This window comes from Phyllobates terribilis, unplaced genomic scaffold, assembly GCF_046119375.1.
Source record: "Phyllobates terribilis strain yellow unplaced genomic scaffold, ASM4611937v1 Scaffold_316__1_contigs__length_2197552, whole genome shotgun sequence".
NCBI lineage: Eukaryota > Metazoa > Chordata > Amphibia > Anura > Dendrobatidae > Phyllobates > Phyllobates terribilis.
The window spans coordinates 243,358-259,153 of record NW_027363076.1 but is presented as its reverse complement, the minus strand read 5'-3'; positions in this window follow the sequence as shown (position 1 = coordinate 259,153).

Sequence of the window (15,796 nt, the reverse complement as noted above, 5' to 3'; positions counted from 1 at the left end):
TTAAACCATCTTGTTAATCAACTGCGTCCTCCACCGCTTTTCCAAGGGGCATTTAAACCGTCTTGGTAAGCTGCTGCGATCTGCACGTCTCTACGAAGGGGCATTTAATCCATCTTGTTAAGCTACTACGACCTACACGTCTCTTCCAAGGGGCATTTAAACCATCTTGTTAAGCTACTGCGACCTGCACGTCTCTTCCAAGGGGCATTTAAACCGTCTTGTTAAGCTACTGCGACCTGCATGTCTCTTCCAGAGGGCATTTAAACCTTCTTGTTAAGCTACTGCGACCTGCAAATCTCTTCCAACGGGCATTTAAACCGTCTTTTTAAGCTACTGCGACCTCCACCTCTCTTCCAAGGGGCATTTAAACCGTCTTGTTAAGCTACTGCGACGTGCTCGACTCTTCCAAGTGGCATTTAAACCGTCTTTTTAAGCTACTGCGACATGCACGCCTCTTCCAAGGGGCATTTAAACCGTCTTGTTAAGCTACTGCGACCTGCACGTCTCTTCCAAATGCATTTAAACCGTCTTGTTAAGCTACTGCGACTTGCACGTCTCTTCCAAGGGGCATTTAAACCTTCTTGTTTAGCTACTGTAACCTCCACCACTTTTGCAAGGGGCATTTAAACCATCTTGTTAAGCTACTGCGACCTGTATGTCTCTTCCGAGGGGCATTTAAACCGTCTTGTTAAGCTACTGTGACCTGCACCGCTCTTCCAAGGGGCATTTAATCCATCTTGTTAAGCTACTATGACCTCCACCTCTTTTCCAAGGGGAATTTAAATCGTCTCGTTAAGCTACTGCCACCTGCATGTCTCTTCAAGGGGCATTTAAACCATCTTTTTAAGCTACTGAGACCTGCACGTCTCTCCCAAGGGGCATTTAAACCGTCTTGTTAAGCTACTGCGACCTGCACGTCTCTTCAAAGGGACATTTAAACCGTCTTGTTAAGCTACTGCTACCTGTACGTCTCTTCCAAGGGGCATTTAAACCGTCTTGTTAAGCTACTGCGACTTGCACGTCTCTTCCAAGGGGCATTTAAACCATCTTGTTAAGCTTCTGCGACCTACACGTCTCTCCCAAGTGGCATTTAAACCGTCTTGTTAATTTACTGCGACCTGCACGTCTCTTCCAAGGGCATTTAAACCATCTTTTTAAGCTACTGCGACCTGCACGTCTCTCTCAAGGGGTCATTTAAACCGTGTTGTTAAGCTACTGCGACCTGCACGTCTCTTCCAAGGGGCATTTAAACCGTCTTGTTAAGCTACTGCGACTTGCACGTCTCTTCCAAGGGGTATTTAAACAATCTTGTTAATCTTCTGCGACCTCCACCGCTCTTCCAAGGGGCATTTTAACCGTCTTGTTAAGCTACTACGACCTGCACGTCTCTTCCAAGGGGCATTTAAACAATCTTGTTAATCTACTGCGACCTCCACCGCTTTTCCAAGGGGCATTTAAATCGTCTTGTTAAGCCACTGCGAACTGCACGTCTCTTCCAAGGGGCATTTAAACCGTCTTGGTAAGCTACTGCGACTTGCACGTCTCTTCCAAGGGGCATTTAAACCTTCTTCTTTAGCTGCTGTAACCTCCACCTCTTTTCCAACGGGCATTTAAAACATCTTGTTAAGCTACTGCGACCTGCATGTCTCTTCCAAGGGCCATTTAAACCATGTTGTTAAGCTACTGGGACATGCATGTCTCTTCCAAGGGGCATTTAAACCGTCTTGTTAAGCTGCTGCGACCTGCATGTCTCTTCCAAGGGGCACTAAAACCGTCTTGTTAAGCTACTGCGACCTCCACCACTCTTCCAAGGGGCATTTAAACCGTCTTTTTAAGCTACTGCGACCTGCACTTCTTTACCAAAGGGCATTTAAACCGTCTTGTTAAGCTACTGCGACCTGCACGTCTCTTCCAAGGGGCATTTAAAACGTCTTTTTAAGCTACTGCGACCTCCACCGCTCTTCCAAGGGGCATTTTAACCGTCTTGTTAAGCTACTGCGACCTGCACGTCTCTTCCAAGGGGCATTTAAACAATCTTGTTAATCTACTGCGACCTCCACCGCTTTTCCAAGGGGCATTTAAATCGTCTTGTTAAGCTACTGCGACCTGCACGTCTCTTCCAAGGGGCATTTAAACCGTCTTGGTAAGCTACTGCGACTTGCACGTCTCTTCCAAGGGGCATTTAAACCTTCTTCTTTAGCTACTGTAACCTCCACCTCTTTTCCAAGGGGCATTTAAACCGTCTTTTTAAGCTACTGCGACCTGCACTTCTCTACCAAAGGGCACTTAAACCGTCTTGTTAAGCTACTGCGACCTGCACGTCTCTTCCAAGGGGCATTTAAAACGTCTTTTTAAGCTACTGCGACCTCCACCGCTCTTCCAAGGGGCATTTTAACCGTCTTGTTAAGCTACTGCGACCTGCACGTCTCTTCCAAGGGGCATTTAAACAATCTTGTTAATCTACTGCGACCTCCACCGCTTTTCCAAAGGGCATTTAAATCGTCTTGTTAAGCTACTGCGACCTGCACGTCTCTTCCAAGGGGCATTTAAACCGTCTTAGTTAGCTACTGCGACTTGCATGTCTCTTCCAAGGGGCATTTAAACCTTCTTGTTTAGCTATTGTAACCTCCACCTCTTTTCCAAGGGGCATTTAAACCATCTTGTTAAGCTACTGAGACCTGCATGTCTCTTCCAAGGGGCATTTAAACCATCTTGTTAAGCTACTGGAACCTCCACCGCTCTCCCAAGGGGCATTTTAACCGTCTTGTTAAGCTACTGCGACCTGCACGTCTCTTCCAAGGGGCATTTAAACAATCTTGTTAATCTACTGCGACCTCCACCGCTTTTCCAAGGGGTATTTAAATCGTCTTGCTAAGCTACTGCGACCTGCACGTCTCTTCCAAGGGGCATTTAAACCGTCTTGGTTAGCTGCTGCGATCTGCACGTCTCTACCAAGGGGCATTTAATCCGTCTTGTTAAGCTACTACGACTTCCACCGCTCTTCCAAGGGTCATTTAAACCGTCTTGTTAAGCTACTGCGACCTGCACGTTTCTTCCAAGTGGCATTTAAACCGTCTTGTTAAGCTACTGCGACCTGCACGTTTCTTCCAAGGGGCATTTAAACCGTCTTGTTAAGCTACTGCGACCTGCACGTCTCTTGCAAGGGGTATTTAAAACGTTTTGTTAAGCTACTGCGACCTACGCGTCTCTTCCAAGGGGCATTTAAACCTTCTTCTTTAGCTACTGTAACCTCCACCTCTTTTCCAAGGGGCATTTAAACCATCTTGTTAAGCTACTGCGACCTGCATGTCTCTTCCAAGGGGCATTTAAACCATCTTGTTAAGCTACTGGGACCTGCACGTCTCTTCCAAGGGGCATTTAAAACGTCTTTTTAAGCTACTGCGACCTCCACCGCTCTTCCAAGGGGCATTTTAACCGTCTTGTTAAGCTACTGCGACCTGCACGTCTCTTCCAAGGGGCATTTAAACAATCTTGTTAATCTACTGCGACCTCCACCGCTTTTCCAAGGGGCATTTAAATCGTCTTGTTAAGCTACTGCGACCTGCACGTCTCTTCCAAGGGGCATTTAAACCGTCTTGGTAAGCTACTGCGACATGCACGTCTCTTCCAAGGGGCATTTAAACCTTCTTCTTTAGCTATTGTAACCTCCACCTATTTTCCAAGGGGCATTTAAAACATCTTGTTAAGCTACTGCGACCTGCATGTCTCTTCCAAGGGGCATTTAAACCTTCTTCTTTAGCTACTGTAACCTCCACCTCTTTTCCAAGGGGCATTTAAACCGTCTTTTTAAGCTACTGCGACCTGCACTTCTCTACCAAAGGGCACTTAAACCGTCTTGTTAAGCTACTGCGACCTGCAAGTCTCTTCCAAGGGGCATTTAAAACGTCTTTTTAAGCTACTGCGACCTCCACCGCTCTTCCAAGGGGCATTTTAACCGTCTTGTTAAGCTACTGCGACCTGCACGTCTCTTCCAAGGGGCATTTAAACAATCTTGTTAATCTACTGCGACCTCCACCGCTTTTCCAAGGGGCATTTAAATCGTCTTGTTAAGCTACTGCGACCTGCACGTCTCTTCCAAGGGGCATTTAAACCGTCCTAGTTAGCTACTGCGACTTGCATGTCTCTTCCAAGGGGCATTTAAACCTTCTTGTTTAGCTATTGTAACCTCCACCTCTTTTCCAAGGGGCATTTAAACCATCTTGTTAAGCTACTGAGACCTGCATGTCTCTTCCAAGGGGCATTTAAACCATCTTGTTAAGCTACTGGAACCTCCACCGCTCTTCCAAGGGGCATTTTAACCGTCTTGTTAAGCTACTGCGACCTGCACGTCTCTTCCAAGGGGCATTTAAACAATCTTGTTAATCTACTGCGACCTCCACCGCTTTTCCAAGGGGTATTTAAATCGTCTTGCTAAGCTACTGCGACCTGCACGTCTCTTCCAAGGGGCATTTAAACCGTCTTGGTTAGCTGCTGCGATCTGCACATCTCTACCAAGGGGCATTTAATCCGTCTTGTTAAGCTACTACGACTTCCACCGCTCTTCCAAGGGTCATTTAAACCGTCTTGTTAAGCTACTGCGACCTGCACGTTTCTTCCAAGTGGCATTTAAACCGTCTTGTTAAGCTACTGCGACCTGCACGTTTCTTCCAAGGGGCATTTAAACCGTCTTGTTAAGCTACTGCGACCTGCACGTCTCTTTCAAGGGGTATTTAAAACGTTTTGTTAAGCTACTGCGACCTACGCGTCTCTTCCAAGGGGCATTTAAACCTTCTTCTTTAGCTACTGTAACCTCCACCTCTTTTCCAAGGGGCATTTAAACCATCTTGTTAAGCTACTGCGACCTGCATGTCTCTTCCAAGGGGCACTTAAACCATCTTGTTAAGCTACTGGGACCTGCACGTCTCTTCCAAGGGGCATTTAAAACGTCTTTTTAAGCTACTGCGACCTCCACCGCTCTTCCAAGGGGCATTTTAACCGTCTTGTTAAGCTACTGCGACCTGCACGTCTCTTCCAAGGGGCATTTAAACAATCTTGTTAATCTACTGCGACCTCCACCGCTTTTCCAAAGGGCATTTAAATCGTCTTGTTAAGCTACTGCGACCTGCACGTCTCTTCCAAGGGGCATTTAAACCGTCTTAGTTAGCTACTGCGACTTGCATGTCTCTTCCAAGGGGCATTTAAACCTTCTTGTTTAGCTATTGTAACCTCCACCTCTTTTCCAAGGGGCATTTAAACCATCTTGTTAAGCTACTGAGACCTGCATGTCTCTTCCAAGGGGCATTTAAACCATCTTGTTAAGCTACTGGAACCTCCACCGCTCTCCCAAGGGGCATTTTAACCGTCTTGTTAAGCTACTGCGACCTGCACGTCTCTTCCAAGGGGCATTTAAACAATCTTGTTAATCTACTGCGACCTCCACCGCTTTTCCAAGGGGTATTTAAATCGTCTTGCTAAGCTACTGCGACCTGCACGTCTCTTCCAAGGGGCATTTAAACCGTCTTGGTTAGCTGCTGCGATCTGCACGTCTCTACCAAGGGGCATTTAATCCGTCTTGTTAAGCTACTACTACTTCCACCGCTCTTCCAAGGGTCATTTAAACCGTCTTGTTAAGCTACTGCGACCTGCACGTTTCTTCCAAGTGGCATTTAAACCGTCTTGTTAAGCTACTGCGACCTGCACGTTTCTTCCAAGGGGCATTTAAACCGTCTTGTTAAGCTACTGCGACCTGCACGTCTCTTGCAAGGGGTATTTAAAACGTTTTGTTAAGCTACTGCGACCTACGCGTCTCTTCCAAGGGGCATTTAAACCTTCTTCTTTAGCTACTGTAACCTCCACCTCTTTTCCAAGGGGCATTTAAACCATCTTGTTAAGCTACTGCGACCTGCATGTCTCTTCCAAGGGGCATTTAAACCATCTTGTTAAGCTACTGGGACCTGCACGTCTCTTCCAAGGGGCATTTAAAACGTCTTTTTAAGCTACTGCGACCTCCACCGCTCTTCCAAGGGGCATTTTAACCGTCTTGTTAAGCTACTGCGACCTGCACGTCTCTTCCAAGGGGCATTTAAACAATCTTGTTAATCTACTGCAACCTCCACCGCTTTTCCAAGGGGCATTTAAATCGTCTTGTTAAGCTACTGCGACCTGCACGTCTCTTCCAAGGGGCATTTAAACCGTCTTGGTAAGCTACTGCGACATGCACGTCTCTTCCAAGGGGCATTTAAACCTTCTTCTTTAGCTATTGTAACCTCCACCTATTTTCCAAGGGGCATTTAAAACATCTTGTTAAGCTACTGCGACTTGCATGTCTCTTCCAAGGGGCATTTAAACCTTCTTCTTTAGCTACTGTAACCTCCACCTCTTTTCCAAGGGGCATTTAAACCGTCTTTTTAAGCTACTGCGACCTGCACTTCTCTACCAAAGGGCACTTAAACCGTCTTGTTAAGCTACTGCGACCTGCAAGTCTCTTCCAAGGGGCATTTAAAACGTCTTTTTAAGCTACTGCGACCTCCACCGCTCTTCCAAGGGGCATTTTAACCGTCTTGTTAAGCTACTGCGACCTGCACGTCTCTTCCAAGGGGCATTTAAACAATCTTGTTAATCTACTGCGACCTCCACCGCTTTTCCAAGGGGCATTTAAATCGTCTTGTTAAGCTACTGCGACCTGCACGTCTCTTCCAAGGGGCATTTAAACCGTCCTAGTTAGCTACTGCGACTTGCATGTCTCTTCCAAGGGGCATTTAAACCTTCTTGTTTAGCTATTGTAACCTCCACCTCTTTTCCAAGGGGCATTTAAACCATCTTGTTAAGCTACTGAGACCTGCATGTCTCTTCCAAGGGGCATTTAAACCATCTTGTTAAGCTACTGGAACCTCCACCGCTCTTCCAAGGGGCATTTTAACCGTCTTGTTAAGCTACTGCGACCTGCACGTCTCTTCCAAGGGGCATTTAAACAATCTTGTTTATCTACTGCGACCTCCACCGCTTTTCCAAGGGGTATTTAAATCGTCTTGCTAAGCTACTGCGACCTGCACGTCTCTTCCAAGGGGCATTTAAACCGTCTTGGTTAGCTGCTGCGATCTGCACGTCTCTACCAAGGGGCATTTAATCCGTCTTGTTAAGCTACTACGACTTCCACCGCTCTTCCAAGGGTCATTTAAACCGTCTTGTTAAGCTACTGCGACCTGCACGTTTCTTCCAAGTGGCATTTAAACCGTCTTGTTAAGCTACTGCGACCTGCACGTTTCTTCCAAGGGGCATTTAAACCGTCTTGTTAAGCTACTGCGACCTGCACGTCTCTTTCAAGGGGTATTTAAAACGTTTTGTTAAGCTACTGCGACCTACGCGTCTCTTCCAAGGGGCATTTAAACCTTCTTCTTTAGCTACTGTAACCTCCACCTCTTTTCCAAGGGGCATTTAAACCATCTTGTTAAGCTACTGCGACCTGCATGTCTCTTCCAAGGGGCACTTAAACCATCTTGTTAAGCTACTGGGACCTGCACGTCTCTTCCAAGGGGCATTTAAACCGTCTTGTTAAGCTGCTGCGACCTGCATGTCTCTTCCAAGGTGCACTTAAACCGTCTTGTTAAGCTACTGCGACCTCCACCGCTCTTCCAAGGGGCATTTAAACAGTCTTTTTAAGCTACTGCGACCAGCACTTCTCTACCAAAGGGCATTTAAACCATCTTGTTAAGCTACTGCGACCTGCATGTCTCTTCCAAGGGGCATATAAAACGTCTTTTTAAGCTACTGCGACCTCCACCGCTCTTCCAAGGGGCATTTTAACCGTCTTGTTAAGCTACTGCGACCTGCACGTCTCTTCCAAGGGGCATTTAAACAATCTTGTTAATCTACTGCGACCTCCACCGCTTTTCCAAGGGGCATTTAAATCGTCTTGTTAAGCTACTGCGACCTGCACGTCTCTTCCAAGGGGCATTTAAACCGTCTTGGTAAGCTACTGCGACTTGCACGTCTCTTCCAAGGGGCATTTAAACCTTCTTGTTTAGCTACTGTAACCTCCACCTCTTTTCCAAGGGACATTTAAACCATCTTGTTAAGCTACTGAGACCTGCATGTCTCTTCCAAGGGGCATTTAAACCATGTTGTTAAGCTACTGGAACCTCCACCGCTCTTCCAAGGGGCATTTTAACCGTCTTGTTAAGCTACTGCGACCTGCACGTCTCTTCCAAGGGGCATTTAAACAATCTTGTTAATCTACTGCGACCTCCACCGCTTTTCCAAGGGGTATTTAAATCGTCTTGCTAAGCTACTGCGACCTGCACGTCTCTTCCAAGGGGCATTTAAACCGTCTTGTTAAGCTACTGCGACCTGCACGTTTCTTCCAAGGGGCATTTAAACCGTCTTGTTAAGCTACTGCGACCTGCACGTCTCTTGCAAGGGGTATTTAAAACCTTTTGTTAAGCTACTGCAACCTACACGTCTCTTCCAAGGGGCATTTAAATCATCTTGTTAAGCTACTGCGACCTCCACCGCATTTCAAAGGGGCATTTAAACCATCTTGTTAAGCTACTGGGACCTGCACGTCTCTTCCAAGGGGCATTTAAACCGTCTTATTAAGCTACTGTGACCTGCACGTCTCTACCAAGGGGCATTTAAACCGTCTTGTTAATCTACTGCGCCATGCACGTCTCTTCCAAGGGGCATTTAAACCGTCTTGTTAAGCTACTGCGACCTCCACCGCTCTTCCAAAGGGCATTTTAACCGTCTTTTTAAGCTACTGTGACCTGCACCACTTTTCCAAGGGGCATTTAAACCGTCTTGTTAAGCTTCTCCGAACTGCAAGTCTCTTCCAAGGGGCATTTAAACCGTCTTTTTAAGCTACTGTGACCTGCATGTCTATTCCAAGGGGCATTTAAACTGTCTTGTTAAGCTACTGCGACCACCACCGCTTTGCCAAGGGGCATTTAAACCATCTTGTTAAGCTCCTGTAACCTCCACCACTTTTCCAAGGTGCATTTAAACCGTCTTGTTAAGCTACTGCGACCTCCACCGCTCTTCCAAAGGGCATTTTAACTGTCTTGTTAAGCTACTGTGACCTGCACGTCTCTACCAAGTGGCATTTAAACCGTCTTATTAAGCTGCTGCGACCTCCACTGCTCTTCCAAGGGGCATTTAATCCGTCTTGTTAAGCTACTGCGACCTGCACGTCTCTTCGAAGGGGCATTTAAACTGTCTTGTTAGGCTGATGCGACCAGCATGTCTCTTCCAAGGGGCATTTAAACCGACTTGTTAAGCTACTGCGACATGCATATCTCTACCAAGGGGCATTTAAAACGTCATGTTAAGCTACTGCGACCTGCACGTCTCTTCCAAGGGGCATTTAAACTGTCTTGTTAGGCTGCTGCGACCAGCATGTCTCTTCCAAGGGGCATTTAAACCGACTTGTTAAGCTACTGCGACCCCCACCGCTCTTCCAAGGGGCATTTAAACCGTCTTGTTAAGCTACTGCGACCTGCACCTCTCTTCCAAGGGGCATTTAAATCGTCTTGGTAAGCTACTGCGACCTGCAAGCCTCTTCCAAGGGGCATTTAAATCTTCTTGTTAAGCTACTCTGACCTGCAAGTATCTTCCAAGGGGCATTTAAACCGTCTTTTTTAAGCTACTGCGACCTGCACGTCTCTTCTAAGGGGCATTTAAACCATTTTGTTAAGCTACTGTAACCTCCACCACTTTTCCAAGGGGCATTTAAACCGTCTTGTTAAGCTATTGCGACCTGCACGTCTCTTCCAAGGGGCATTTAAACCGCTGTGTTAAGCTACTGTGACCTGCATGTCTCTTCCAAGGGGCATTTAAACCTTCTTCTTAAGCTACTGCGACCTGCAAGTCTCTTGCAAGGGGCATTTAAACTGTCTTGTTAAGCTACTTCGACCTCCACCTCTCTTCCAAGGGGCATTTAAACTGTCTTGTTAAGCTACTGCGACCTGCACCCCTTTTCCAAGGAGCATTTAAACCGTCTTGTTAAGCTGCTGCGACCTGCCCGTCTCTTCCAAGGGGCATTTAAACCATCTTTTTAAGCTACTGTGACCTGCACGCCTTTTCCAAGGAGCATTTAAACCGTCTTGTTAATCTACTACGACCTGCACGTCTCTTCCAAGGGTCATTTAAACCGTCTTTTTAAGCTACTGTGACCGGCACGCCTTTTCCAAGGAGCATTTAAACCGTCTTGTTAAGCTACTGCAACCTGCACGTCTCTTCCAAGGGGCATTTAAACCGTCTTGTTAAGCTACTGCGACCTGCTCGTCTCTACCAAGGGGCATTTAAACCGTATTTTTAAGCTACTGTCACCTGCACACCTTTTCCAAGGAGCATTTAAACCGCCTTGTTAAGCTACTGCGACCTGCACGTCTCTTCCAAGGGACATTTAAACCGTCTTGTTAAGCTACTGCGACTTGCACGTCTCTTCCAAGGGGCATTTAAACCTTCTTGTTTAGCTACTGTAACCTCCACCACTTTTCCAAGGGGCATTTAAACCATCTTGTTAAGCTACTGCGACCTGCATGTCTCTTCCAAGCGGCATTTAAACTGTCTTGTTAAGCTACTTCGACCTCCACCTCTCTTCCAAGGGGCATTTAAACCGTCTTGTTAAGCTACTGCGACCTGCTCGTCTCTTCCAAGGGGCATTTAAACCATCTTTTTAAGCTACTGTGACCTGCACGCCTTTTCCAAGGAGCATTTAAACCGTCTTGTTAAGCTACTGCGACCTGCACGTCTCTTCCAAGGGGCATTTAAACTGTCTTGTTAAGCTTCTGCGACTTGCACGTCTCTTCCAAGGGGCATTTAAACCTTCTTGTTTAGCTATTGTAACCTCCACCACTTTTCCAAGGGGCATTTAAACCGTCTTGTTAAGCTACTGCGACCTGCATGTCTCTTCCAAGGGGCATTTAAACCGTCTTGTTAACCTACTGGGACCTGCACGTCTCTTCCAAGGGGCATTTAAACCGTCTTGTTAAGCTGCTGCGACCTGCATGTCTCTTCCAAGGGGCATTTAAACCATCTTGTTAAGCTACTGCTACCTGCACTTCTCTACCAACGGGCATTTTAACCGTCTTGTTAAGCTACTGCGACCTGCACGTCTCTTCCAAGGGGCGTTTAAACCATCTTGTTAATCTACTGCGATCTCCACCGCTTTTCCAAGGGGCATTTAAATCGTCTTGTTAAGCTACTGCAACCTCCACCGCTCTTCCAAGGGGCATTTAAACCGTCTTGTTAAGCTACTGCAACCTGCATGTCTCTTCCAAGGGGCATTTAAACCGTCTTGTTAAGCTACTGCGACCTGCACGTCTCTTCCAAGGTGTATTTAAACCGTCTTGTTAAGCTACTGCGACCTGCACGTCTCTTCCAACGGACATTTAAACCATCTTGTTAATCTACTGCGACCTCAACCGCTTTTCCAAGGGGCATTTAAACTGTCTTGGTAAGCTGCTGCGATCTGCACGTCTCTACCAAGGGGTTATTTAATCCATCTTGCTAAGCTACTATGACCTACACCGCTCTTCCAAGGGGCATTTCAACCGTCTTTTTAAGCTACTGCGATCTGCATATCTCTTCCAAGGGGTATTTAAACATTCTTGTTAAGCTACTGCGACCTACAACCTCTCTTCCAAGGAGCATTTAAAGCGTCTTGTTAAGCTACTGCGACGTGCTCTTCTCTTCCAAGGGGCATTTAAACCGTCTTGTTAAGCTACTGAGACTTGCACGTCTCTTCCAAGCAACATTTAAACCTTCTTGTTTAGCTACTGTAACCTCCACCACTTTTCCAAGGGGCATTTAAACCGTCTTTTTAAGCTACTGGGACCTGCACGTCTCTTCCAAGGGGCATTTAAAGCGTCTTGTTAAGCTGCTGCGACCTGCATGTCTCTTCCAAGGGGCATTTAAACCATCTTGTTAAGCTACTGCGACCTGCACTTCTCTACCAAAGGGCATTTAAACCATCTTGTTAAGCTACTGCGACCTCCACCGCTCTTCCAAGGGGCATTTTAACCATCTTGTTAATCTACTGCGACCTCCACCACTTTTCCAAGGGGCATTTAAACCGTCTTGTTAAGCTAATGCGACCGGCACGTCTCTTCCAATGGGTATTTAAACCGTCTTGTTAAACTCCTGCGACCTCCACCGCTCTTCCAAGGGGCATTTAAACCGTCTTGTTAAGCTACTACGACCTGCACGTCTCTTCCATGGGGCATTTAAACCGTCTTGTTAAGCTACTGCGACCTGCACGTCTCTTCCAAAGGGCATTTAAACCGTCTTGTTAAGCTACTGCGACCTGCACGTCTCTTCCAACGGGCATTTAAACCATCTTGTAAGGTACTGCGACCTGCACGTCTCTTGCAAGGGGTATTTAAACCGTTTTGTTAAGCTACTGCGACCTGCACGTCTCTTCCAAAGGGCATTTAAATCGTCTTGTTAAGCTACTGCGACCTCCACCGCTTTACAAAGGGGCATTTAAACCATCTTGTTAAGCTACTGGGACCAGAACGTCTCTTCCAAGGGGCATTTAAACCGTCTTATTAAGCTACTGTGACCTGCAGGTCTCTTCCAAGGGGCAATTAAATCGTCATGTTAAGCTATTGCGACCTCCACCGCTCTTCCAAGGGGCATTTAAACCGTCTTGTTTAGCTACTGCGACCTGCACGTCTCTACCAAGGAGCATTTAAACCGTCTTGTTAATCTACTGCTCCATGCACGTCTCTTCCAAGGGACATTTAAACCATCTTGTTAAGCTACTGCGACCTCCACCGCTCTTCCAAAGGGCATTTTAACTGTCTTGTTAAGCTACTGTGACCTGCACGTCTCTACCAAGGGGCATTTAAACCGTCTTGTTAAGCTACTGCGACTTGCATGTCTCTTCCAAGGGGCATTTAAACCGTTTTGTTAAGCTACTGTAACCTCCACCACTTTTCCAAGGGGCATTTAAACCGTCTTGTTAAGCTACTGCGACCTGCACGTCTCTTCCAAGGGGCATTTAAAGCGCTGTGTTAAGCTACTGTGACCTGCATGTCTCTTCCAAGGGGCATTTAAACCTTCTTCTTAAGCTACTGCGACCTGCAAGTCTCTTGCAAGGGGCATTTAAACTGTCTTGTTAAGCTACTTCGACCTCCACCTCTCTTCCAAGGGGCATTTAAACTGTCTTGTTAAGCTACTGCGACCTGCACCCCTTTTCCAAGGAGCATTTAAACCGTCTTGTTAAGCTACTGCGACCTGCCCGTCTCTTCCAAGGGGCATTTAAACCATCTTTTTAAGCTACTGTGACCTGCACGCCTTTTCCAAGGAGCATTTAAACCGTCTTGTTAAGCTACTGCGACCTGCACGTCTCTTCCAAGGGGCATTTAAACCATCTTGTTAAGCTACTGCGACCTGCTCGTCTCTTCCAAGGGGCATTTAAACCGTATTTTTAAGCTACTGTCACCTGCACACCTTTTCCAAGGAGCATTTAAACTGTCTTGTTAAGCTACTGCGACCTGCACGTCTCTTCCAAGGGACATTTAAACCGTCTTGTTAAGCTACTGCGACTTGCACGTCTCTTCCAAGGGGCATTTAAACCGTCTTGTTAAGCTACTGCGACCTGCATGTCTCTTCCAAGGGGCATTTAAACTGTCTTGTTAAGCTACTTCGACCTCCACATCTCTTCCAAGGGGCATTTAAACCGTCTTGTTAAGCTACTTCGACCTGCTCGTCTCTTCCAAGGGGCATTTAAACCATCTTTTTAAGCTACTGTGACCTGCACACCTTTTCCAAGGAGCATTTAAACCGTCTTGTTAAGCTACTGCGACCTGCACGTCTCTTCCAAGGGGCATTTAAACTGTCTTGTTAAGCTTCTGCCACTTGCACGTCTCTTCCAAGGAGCATTTAAACCTTCTTGTTTAGCTACTCTAACCTCCACCACTTTTCCAAGGGGCATTTAAACCGTCTTGTTAAGCTGCTGCGAACTGCATGTCTCTTCCAAGGGGCATTTAAACCGTCTTGTTAAGCTACTGCGACCTGCACGTCTCTTCCAACGGGCATTTAAATCGTCTTGTTAAGCTACTGCGACCTCCACCGCTTTTCAAAGGGGCATTTAAACCATCTTGTTAAGCTACTGGGACCTGCACGTCTCTTCCAAGGGGCATTTAAACCGTCTTATTAAGCTACTGTGACCTGCACGTCTCTTGCAAGGGGCAATTAAAACGTCTTGTTAATCTACTGCGCCATGCATGTCTCTTCCAAGGGACATTTAAACCGTCTTGTTAAGCTACTGCAACCTGCATGTCTCTTCCAAGGGGCATTTAAACCGTCTTGTTAAGCTACTGCGACCTGCACGTCTCTTCCAAGGGGTATTTAAACCGTCTTCTTAAGCTACTGCGACCTGCACGTCTCTTCCAACGGACATTTAAACCATCTTGTTAATCTACTGCGACCTCAACCGCTTTTCCAAGGGGCATTTAAACTGTCTTGGTAAGCTGCTGCGATCTGCACGTCTCTACCAAGGGGTTATTTAATCCATCTTGCTAAGCTACTATGACCTACACCGCTCTTCCAAGGGGCATTTCAACCGTCTTTTTAAGCTACTGCGATCTGCATATCTCTTCCAAGGGGTATTTAAACATTCTTGTTAAGCTACTGCGACCTACAACCTCTCTTCCAAGGAGCATTTAAAGCGTCTTGTTAAGCTACTGCGACGTGCTCGTCTCTTCCAAGGGGCATTTAAACCGTCTTGTTAAGCTACTGAGACTTGCACGTCTCTTCCAAGCGACATTTAAACCTTCTTGTTTAGCTACTGTAACCTCCACCACTTTTCCAAGGGGCATTTAAACCGTCTTTTTAAGCTACTGGGACCTGCACGTCTCTTCCAAGGGGCATTTAAACCATCTTGTTAAGCTGCTGCGACCTGCATGTCTCTTCCAAGGGGCATTTAAACCATCTTGTTAAGCTACTGCGACCTGCACTTCTCTACCAAAGGGCATTTAAACCATCTTGTTAAGCTACTGCGACCTCCACCGCTCTTCCAAGGGGCATTTTAACCATCTTGTTAATCTACTGCGACCTCCACCGCTTTTCCAAGGGGCATTTAAACCGTCTTGTTAAGCTAATGCGACCGGCACGTCTCTTCCAATGGGTATTTAAACCGTCTTGTTAAACTCCTGCGACCTCCACCGCTCTTCCAAGGGGCATTTAAACCGTCTTGTTAAGCTACTAGGACCTGCACGTCTCTTCCATGGGGCATTTAAACCGTCTTGTTAAGCTACTGCGACCTGCACGTCTCTTCCAAAGGGCATTTAAACCGTCTTGTTAAGCTACTGCGACCTGCACGTCTCTTCCAACGGGCATTTAAACCATCTTGTAAGGTACTGCGACCTGCACGTCTCTTGCAAGGGGTATTTAAACCGTTTTGTTAAGCTACTGCGACCTGCACGTCTCTTCCAAAGGGCATTTAAATCGTCTTGTTAAGCTACTGCGACCTCCACCGCTTTACAAAGGGGCATTTAAACCATCTTGTTAAGCTACTGGGACCAGAACGTCTCTTCCAAGGGGCATTTAAACCGTCTTATTAAGCTACTGTGACCTGCAGGTCTCTTCCAAGGGGCAATTAAATCGTCATGTTAAGCTACTGCGACCTCCACCGCTCTTCCAAGGGGCATTTAAACCGTCTTGTTTAGCTACTGCGACCGGCACGTCTCTACCAAGGGGCATTTAAACCGTCTTGTTAATCTACTGCTCCATGCACGTCTCTTCCAAGGGACATTTAAACCGTCTTGTTAAGCTACTGCGACCTGCACGTCTC